The 10,885-nt window shown below is 32.5% G+C and overlaps 1 pseudogene; it reads right to left on the reverse strand.

Moving 5' to 3' along the window:
- Positions 1 to 1,934: 1,934 nt before the first annotated feature.
- On the reverse strand, positions 1,935 to 2,699 carry LOC129871397 (uncharacterized; annotated as a pseudogene).
- Positions 2,700 to 10,885: the final 8,186 nt, after the last annotated feature.

Raw genomic sequence — 10,885 nt, forward strand, 5'->3', positions numbered from 1 at the left:
TTTGACTCCATCTACAGGTGGTTCTACAAGATCCCAAATTTTATTGGAGTACATGGACTCCATTTTTGATTTCATAGCAATGATCCATTTTTTGCATCTTTATGTTGTAGTGATTCATCGTAATTCATAGGCTTGGTATTCAACTATTTAGGGATTCTGTTAAAAGACTCTACAAAGAGTGCATACCAAAGTGGTTTTCTTATCTTTCTCCCTCTACGATGAGTCACTACAGGTACAAGGGCATGTTCAAAAAGAGTTGCATTATTATGATCTTGTGGTAGAACCACATCATTTGTAGGATCTTGAGTCTCTATGTTATCCCCATCCCCTTGTGGTGTAGAGATAACAACAACTTCTTCCTCTAATGTAATTTGCTCATTACTACTCCTACTACTTTGATGCAATGGATTTTGAGGAACTTGTACTTGTGGGATTGTATATTTATTAACATCTTTCCCACTACTATAATGTAATGGTATGGTCATTCTAACATCTGGGTTTGAGTTTGGTTTTCATTATTTCTAGTAGATTGAGTTGTTATCTCTTTGCTTAATTTCCATAAAACTTATTTACTTTTGGGAACGTGGTTTGTTAAAAAATCTTTTTCCAGAAACTTGGAATTGATACTCATAATGACTTTCTTTTTCTTAGGATTATAAAAACCATCTTTAGTTCCTTTAGGGTATGCAATAAAAATACATACTTCTATTCTAGATTTCAATTTTTCTACCTTCTCTTTCAGCACATGTGCTGGACATCCCCAAATCCAAATGTGTTTCAAACTAGGTTTGTGGGTGTCACAGGTATTGACTTAGAAGGAACTAAGTTCAGAATATATATTTGCAGTTTCTAATGCATATCCCCAAAATGAATAAGGAAAATCAGAGTAACTCATCATAGATCTAACTATTTCTAAAAGAGTCCTGTTTCTTGTTTCTGCTACACTATTTTATTATGGTGTTCTAGGTGCAGACATTTGAGATGTAAATTTTTGTTCTGATAAGTATCTAATGAAATCATTTGAGAGGTATTCTCCACCACAATCAGATTGTAGTGACTTGATATATTTTTTATGTCGCTTCTTCATTTTTGTCTTAAACTATTTGAATTTCTCAAAGCATTCAGACTTACGGTGCAAGAAAAAAATATATCCATACTTTGAGTAGTCATCATGGAAAGTCACGAAATACTCATATCCACCTCTCGCTTGAATGCTCATCGGACCACACAAATAAGAATGAGATAGCTCTAATTTATCATTGGCTTTTTATTTCCTCTTGAAGAGAAATTTCTCTTAGTCATTTTTTCTTCTAAACAAGATTCACATGTTGGTAATGCCTCCATTTTTAATGAACCTAAAGGTCCATATCAAACCAACCTTGAAATCCTATCTAGTTTTATATGACATAGACGTAAGTTCCACAAATAAGTCTCATTAAATTCAGAAGAATGCTTTTTTTTACTTGAAAGGTTCATATAATTCATTTCTATAGGTTGTTGCAGTTATGGAGAGACATTAATAATAAAAATACCATCAATTAATGTATCAGCAGAGACAAAATATTTATTATAGCTAATAACACAACCGTTAGCAGAAAAATTAGCATCATAACCATCTCTCAAAGCTTCAGAAACTGAAATCAAATTTCTTCTAACAGTAGGTGCATATAATGCATCTTTTTAAAATTAAGACTTTACCACTACAAAATGAAATACTAACATTTCCTAGTGCTAAAGTTGGAGTTGTTCAACCATATGATTGAAAAACACTAACTTCACCTCTAATCAACTTGCACATTTTTTGAAACCCCTAAAAGAAGTGCATATGTGATCAGTGTCTCCTGAGTCTACACACCATGATGTGGTAGAAACATCCACTATAAACATTTCAATGACAAGTGAAAGTGAGTTACTTGGGTTGTTTTTCTTCTTGGCTAAGCAAATTGTACAATGAGCCTTCCAAGGACCTGGCATCTTGCAAGAAAACACTTGTCCTTTGGCTTTTTCATGCCTTCAGTTGGATGTGCAACTGCCTTATCTTTGTGACACTTTTTATTCTTCTATCCATCTTTTGGTTTAAAAGTAGAAACTTTCTCAACATAAACTGACATGGGTGGTGCATGTTTTCTGATAATTGTCTCTGCAGCCTGCAGCTTATTCAACAGTTGCGCCAAAGATAGACTCATCTTATTCATATTATAGTTCAAGAGAAACTGTTGAAAGCTATTTGGCAGGGAATGCAAGATCATTTCAACTTGGGATTCATTGTCAATTTGAGTCCCCAAGACCTCTAATTCATTCAGAAGACTTATCATCTTCAAAACATAGTCTCTAAAAAGAGAATCTTCAGCCATCTTAGTGTTCATGAGATATCTCATGGTAGTCAGCTTAGCTGATCGACTCTGGTCCCCAAACATTTATTTGAGATTCTTCAAAATCTCAAAAGTAGAAAACATAGCTTGATGTTGATGTTGTAGTACATTTGACATTGAAGCCAGAATGTAGTATCGCGCCATCTCATCAGCTTTTTGCCATTTTTGATAAGCTAACGTATCCTCATCACTAGACTATTCACTTGGTTTTGATGGCCACTCTTCATCAATTAACATGATGTCAAGATTTCTCCTCCAGTCAAAATAGTTGGGACTTTCAAGTTTATTTTGACCCAAAATACTGTTAGGGGGGTCAAAAGGAGACATGTTGAATCTGAGATTGAAGGAATAGTTACAATAGATCAATTAAAACAGTCATATAAACATTGAATATTTATATGAACTCATCACATACATATACATTCATGATCTTGAATAGCCAATCGATTGGAGAACTACTCATACAATATAAATATATAGTGACTGATAATTCACTCCATTAACTCTTACAGACCTAACTCAGATGGAGAGTCTACTGTTAGTTTAAGTCAAGTGAAAATAAAAACCCTAGTTACATTGATCCGATCACATATTACTCAGTTTGGAAGAGTTAATACAGACTATCAAACTAGCAATTAAATACATAATGACTTGTATTAAATTCATCTGATAGGGAAGAAGGTCTAAGGCAGCACATAAACTTAATACTTCCTTACTATTTAATCTTAATTATCATGGGACACAGAAATAATATATATATATATATATATATATATATATATATAAATTTTTATTAAAAATAAAGACTTACAATATACTCAGAACAACATCTCACATATATAAAAATTACATGCATGTGAGACCCATAGTTCACAGTATAAAATTTTGTGCCCATGTAAAATTATTAACAAATAGTAGTGAACAGAATTACATGAATCATTCCCCTTTGGTCCATTACCATATAAACCAAAATTAATTTAATAAAAATTTCAATAATCTACAGCAAAATACCATCACTATCGTCATTAACAAAAACATTCAACTTTAACTTTTCTTTTTTAATTTATGAAAAGTTTTCTATTTGAGTTAATTAATTATAAGAAAACAACAAACAATACCATTATGAGAAAAAAAACTCCATAAGGCTACCATCTCCATGTCATCCTATAGCCATATCTCTGGATTTTATTAATTTATCAATTCCCAATCAAAAAATTTATAAAACATTATTATTTTGTTTTTAAAAAATGAGCACAGTTCATAACGAACTTCACATATGGAACCATTTTTGAACCCCAAATTATGAACCATAAATATGAGCGTACATATTTTTACATACTTATATGCTTATATTATCTATAAAGATGCAAGTGTGTCTATGATACCAATTGTTGGAAAATAGCACAAAATAGAAGCATTTCAGAATCTTACTACTTCTATGAATTATAGACATCAACCACAAATACATATCACATACAAAGTATGCAAAAAATTAACTCAAGGATTACCTCTTGAAGCGTGAATAAAAATCTTGAAGCAAGTCAAACTCCAGGTCTATGGTCTTCTATAGTGAACCCAAATTAACTAACAACTGAACTCTCTCAATAAATACTTGGGTGGGCAAGTATCGTATATAAAACTGATTGTCTTTCTAGGTTAGAAGAATCTCTATTTATAGAGATTTCTTCCACTCCAAAAAGGAAAAGAAAATCACATTTTTCTCTAAAACATAGAGAAAGCTTACGTGCTTCTCCCTTTTCCCTTAGAAATAGGATTGTGAGTTCTAGTTAAATATGAGCACTGTAGGGACCACATAATTAATTACTGAGGCTTCTTATTATGGAAATAATTTCAAAATCAATTTGAATTATTCTAACCATAATAAATTATAAATCATTCCGCTAGAAATTCGTAATTTTACTCCTTTATTTATATTTTAAAGTTCTCCATTAAACACTTTTGTAATTCTCCATATTAAGATTACAGATACTAATCAATAACTTAAATTACTCAAGAATTTAATTCAATGATTAATTTCCTTTAGATAAATACTTAATTTATTTCATGAGCCAGATTCATAAATCTACAGGTCGGGTTTATACATGAAAACTTATAAGCTTCTCATAAAAAGGTGTATCATCAATCTCTATATTGAGACATAGATTTCATCAACTAACTAATTATTTTACTAATATATATATTATTATCATCCAATCTACCCGGCATATTCACCAATGTAGAATCTCACATTTCAATAAATCAAAATGATAATTAATATTCATCTCATAATCATTATATCAAGATTCGGAATATAAGTACATATAACAGCTTAAAGGATATATTTTTATCAGTATGTCTAAAATATCTATCTCTACTCGGTCCTGTTCAATACATACAAAACGCACTAGCATGAGAAGTTAGAACTATATCATTCTCATTATTAAGATAAATTACATTTACTCTCGTGCTACAATCTTGTTGATGGTTTGTCCAAATTTCCATCTACGATTGTGAACTATAACTTTTAACTTATAAGAACTGATGATTAAATCTTCTGTGTATAAGCAAAAATTCTATACACCAAATCATCTAATAAATAAGTTGAGGACACATAGATGACAAAATGATCTATTTAACGTAACGCTTTATTGGATTGAATAAATAAATAAATAATTATTCAATAAATAACACTATATCTAAACACATGGTTAATAGTATATCCTACTAACTAATTCTCCTCAATCAATTCAAGGTTATCTATCCTTATGGAGGAATGGATCTTTGAGACACTTGAAAGGAGGACGGCTCAAATAAAACTAATGGACTTGAATCAAGAAAATTAACAACAAAATAGAACTAGAAAAGCACAAGAAAGAAATTAGCACGTGAAAAATTAAATCGGACTCAAAGAACTACATAAAATTTAGTAGGGTAGTCTACCAATTAAAATCAAGTTATGAAGCCAAAAAAATGAAATTAGATGACAAGAAGCTAATTTATCAAGATTTGAACTAAGAAAATCATATGGGAAGAATTGAGTTGAATTTAATGGATAAAAACCTTGAAAAAGGCCTTAGAGATACTGAGAGCGGTGTTGTCCAGGGCTGACGCGTTGATGTGGTATTTTTTTTTCAAAATTTCAGATATTTTTTGGTACTCCTTTGGACCCACCAACACTTAAGACTTTCTTCTTCCTTTCCTTTAAGAGTAAATACCACTTTTTGAAGATTATTTCTTGACAATATATGAATTTCATGAACAACATCATAAATATTGATAAGTTTCAAACATTTATAACTCACTCAATTTAGCTCCAATCTTCACGAAATTTTAAATACGAGCTCCTCTCAACACCACAAAAAAACTCCAATAGTTTTTAACCCTGAATTTCAAGCCAAAAATAAACCCATTTCCTCCATCTTCAAGCTATAAAGAACACCATGAACAACATGAGCTTCAAATTTTCATAACTTCTTTGTTTTAGCTCTAAATTTCATGAAATTCGAGATTTATGCTCTCCTTGCTATGGATGACAAACTCCAATGCTTTTCAAGGTCTATTTTAACCCGAATTAATAAATCCACTTCACCCTCTTCAAGCTTTTTCAAACTCAATAATGATGATATTTCCAAACAACGCCAAATTAACCCAAATCTTGGATCTAGACACATAAATACTAGGAAACACGAATCTAGTGACAAAAAACTACAAAAACATGAATCAAAATATATTTTTTGAAAATTTGGGAAGATTTTCATTTTTTTGATTTTCAAATTTATGAACCAAGAATTGAGATCCGTGAATACAAATCTCTAGCCTATGCTCTGATACCAATTGATAACGATCCTTGTCGGAAACTAGAATCAAAATGCAAAAATTTGAAATAAAGAAAAGGATATGTGGAATTATCGAAATCTAATTGAATTTATGAGGAATTGAATCCAATAAAAAAACAATAATTCGAATTCAATCAAAAAATGAGAAAACTAAATTGAATCCAAGAAGAGGGTAACTCCATGATTGATTAAGCTAGAAGAAGTTAACATTAGTAATATCGGAAATCTACCCTAATCAGTCAACTACAATTACAAACTAAGAACTACACTAATACTAGGCTTCACCTAGAAACTACAAGATTCAAAGCTTTCAAATTTCAATTCATCATAATCTAAATCTTCTAAAATGATCAAAGACTACTACATATACTAAGGAAATAAAGGAGATACTTTCTTTACAATTTTGACCAAATGAGATAAGCATCGTGGTTAGTTGTCTTCTTTTGTAAATTCTTGAATTTAAAAGATGGTCACTTTCACACATAGTCTCTTTCTTCATTCTCTTCACTTTGATGGACCTTCCACATATTTTATGTCTTTATTTGGTATCCATCAAGCTCTTCTAAAGTTTTCATGTGATTCATGCTATCCATGCCGTTATTAAGGCCCCTGTTGATCAATTTCTAAATCTCCACCAAGGGAATATGAGTGTGAGAGATTATAGTCTCAATTTTAATTCCTTGGCTAGATGCATTCCTAATTTAGTAGCTACTATGAAAGATAGATTTCATCGATATTGAACAGATTGGATTAATATTTGGTTAGAGATTGTACCATCGCTTCTTTGAAAAAAGACATGGTTATAGCAGGGATGCAAGCTTTTTCACAAAAGCTGGAGGATCAAAGGCAAACAAAAAAAGATACAAGAGTCAGAAAGAGGGCAGTCTAAGAGGGCTAGATCTACGGGGTAGTTTGCACCATCCCAAGGTGAGTTTATGCCTTGATTTTGTAATAGACCACCTAGTCCATCATTTTTCTACTTTACAGTTAGTGCCCAATCACGGTTTCAAGGGTCTAGGGGCAATTAATTTGGGCAAAGAGGTGAAAGCCAGGGTTCACAAACAGTGGGGCACCAAGTGCGGGGAAGTACGAGTTAACCAAGACCTCTTCGATAAACTTGTAAACAATATGGAAGAAATCATCTAGGTGCACGTAGGTTTTGGACATATGCTTGTTTTTGGTGTGGTACACCGGGACATATGATGATAAATTGGCTAGAAAATGACATGGGTGGTATGGCACAACCTTCTAGATCATTTGTTGCATCATCATCATCAGTGCCTTCTTTAGGTAGGGGTATACACATGCCTATAAGGTATGGTAGAGGTGTTAGAGGAGCAGCAAGTTCTAGTGGAGTTTAGAATCATATATATTCTTTAGGGTATCGATAAAATTTGGAGGCTTTGCCCGATGTGGTTATAGGTACATTGTGCATCTTTTCACATATTATATATGCATTAATTGATTAAGGATCTATACTATCATATGTCACTCCATTGATTTCAAAAAAGTTGAAAAGAATACCAGAATTATTAGTTAAACCATTTGAAGTGTCTACGCCAGTTGGTAAGACTATTATGGCTAGAAGAGTCTATCGTAATTGCATAGTAATTATTTGTGATCGTGATACATTGACTGATCTTTTTGAGTTAGAAATGGTAGATTTTGATGTTTTAATGGTTATGGATTGGTTGTCTTCTTGTTATGCCACAGTAGATTGCTGGACCAAAATAGTGAATTTCTATTTACAAAAGAGGCAGTCCTTGAATGGAAAGGTAATGTTGGAACACTAAGAGGTAAGTTTATTTCTTATCTTAAGTCTAGAAGATGATGTCGAAAGGATACATATGCCATTTAGTGAGAGTGAAAAATATATATGTAAAGCCACCAATATTTCAATCTATTCTAGTGGTAAATAAATTTCTGGATGTATTTCATGAAGATCTTCTGGGTTTGCCTCCTGAACGAGAAGTAGAGTTTTGTATTGATGTGATTCCCGATACTCAACCTATCTCCATCCCTCCATATAGAATTTCTCTGGAAGAACTACAATAGTTAAAGGAGCAATTAAAAGACTTGATAGAAAAGGTATTCATAAGGCCTAGTATGTCCCTTTGGGGAGCACTAGTTTTATTTGTGCGCAAGAAAGATGGCTCACTGAGAATGTGTATTGACTACTGACAGTTGAATAAACTAACCATTCAGAACAAATATCCCCTCCCTAGAATTGATAATTTGTTGGATAAATTAAAAGGTGCTAAGTGTTTTTCAAAGATAAACTTGAGATCTAGTTTTCACCAAGTGAGGGTCAAAGATAAAGATATACCCAACACAGCTTTCTGAACACGGTATGATCATGTTGAGTTTTTAGTCATGTCTTTCGGGTTAACGAATGCACTAGAAGCTTTTATGGATTTGATTAATAGGGTTTTCAAGACATTTTTAGATGTGTCCATGATAGTATTCATAGATGACATTTTGGTGTATTCAAGATCAAAAGAGGACCATGCTAATCACGTACGATAGGTGTTACGGATTCTTTGTGATCGTAAGTTGTATGAAAAGTTCTCTAAATGTGAATTTTGCTTAAAATATATGGTATTCTTGGGTCTCATTGTGTTTGATGAAGGAATACATGTCTATACACAAAAGATAAAAGACATGAAGAACTTTCCAAGACCTATAACACCTACGGAGGTTCATAGTTTTCTTTGATTGGAAAGTTATTATAGAAGGTTTGTTGAAAGATTTTCTTCTATTTTTCTACCCTTAACAAAGCTAACACACAACGAAGCCAAGTTCCAATAGAAAGATGCATGTGAAAGAAGCTTCAAAGAGCTGAAGGATAAATTGACTTCTACACCTATATTGGTTCTTCCGAATAGTATAGAGAGGTATGTGGTTTATTGTGATGCTTCAAGAGTAGGCCTAGGATATGTATTGATGCAGCATCATAAAGTAACAACTTATGCCTCAAGGCAGTTAAGACCACATGAGAAAAATTATCCAACCCATTATTTAGAGCAAGCAATAGCTGTATTTTCTTTGAATTTATGGCGCCAATACTTGTATAGAGTTCATATTGACATATATACTGATTACAAGAGTTTTCAATATATCTTTAAACAAAGGGACATGAATCTAAGGCAGCAAAGATGGCTTAAGCTATTAAAAGATTATGATGTTGAAATTTTACATCATCCTAGGAAAGCAAATATGGTAGATAATGTTTTAATTCATAAGATAATTACAAGCACTTATGAGCAGTCCATATGAAGACAATAGATAACTAATGATCTACACCAATTAGCTAGCTTAGGGGTTCGCCTTCTAGAATTTCTAGATAAAAGAGTTATTGTGCAAAATATGGCATAATCCTCATTTATAGCAGAGTTGGAAGCAGTAAAAAGATCATATCCTATTACAGCTTAAGGAGAATGTACAATAGGGTGTATGACAATGCATTTGAGCTTACGAAAGAGGGAGTATTTCGATGCCAAAACAGATTATGTGTACCTAATGTAGATGGACTAAGAAGGAGAATTATGAAGGAAGTACATAATTCTAGATATTTTTTCTATCCGAGATTGACCAAAATGTATCATGACTTCATTGAAGTGTATTGGTTGGGTGACATGAAGAAGAATAGTGCAGAATTTATGGCTTAATGTCCAAATCATCAACAAGTTGAAGTGGAGCACCAAAAGCCTGGAGGTTTTATGCAATATATAGAACTTCCAATTTGGAAGTGGGACATGATCAACATGGATTTTATCACCTATTTACCTTGCTCATTTTGGAAGTTTGATTCCATATGGGTTATTGTTGATAGACTCAACAAAACAGTTACTTCTTGCCGGTTAAGACTACTTATATAGTTGAAGAGTATGGAAGGTTATATATTAAAGAGATAGTATGGTTACATGATGTGCCAATCTCTATTATATATGATAGGGGAGCTCAATTCACCGCATATTTTTAGGAATTATTTCAAAAGAGTTTGATAATGCAAGTGAATTTAAGTACAACCTTTCACCCTCAAATGGATGGTTAGGTAGAACGTACAGTCTAAACACTTGAAGATATGCTGTGAGATTGTATATTAGACTTCAAACGTAGCTGAGATGATCATTTACTGCTGATTTAGTTTGCTTACAATAATAGATAACATTCAAGTATCAAAATGACACCTTATGAAGCTTTATATGGAAGAAAGTGTAGATCACCAATCAACTGGTTTGAAGTGGGTGAAACTACCCTATTCAAGCCAGATCTTGTTCTTCAAGCCATGGAAAAAGTTAAAATGATACAATAATTCCTAGTGATTTCTCAAAGTCGACATAAGTCATATGCGGATGTTAGAAGGAGAGGACTAGAGTTTTCTATAGGATATTGGGATTTTTCAAGTCGTCTTCAATGAAAGGGATAATGAGATTTGGGTAAAAGGGAAAGTTGAGTCTGCGCTACATAAGACCATATAGGATTACTCAAAGAGTTTGTGAAGATTCATATGAGTTGGAGATATAACAAGAGCTTTCAATAGTTCATCCAGTGTTTCACATATTAATTCTTCAGAAGTGCATACGTGATCCATCTTATATCACTCCTACTGAAGATGTACAAGTTACGGGGGATCTCACTTATGAAGAAGTATCCATTTCTATTCTAGATTGACAA

Source organism: Solanum dulcamara, chromosome 2 (genome assembly GCF_947179165.1).
Source record: "Solanum dulcamara chromosome 2, daSolDulc1.2, whole genome shotgun sequence".
NCBI lineage: Eukaryota > Viridiplantae > Streptophyta > Magnoliopsida > Solanales > Solanaceae > Solanum > Solanum dulcamara.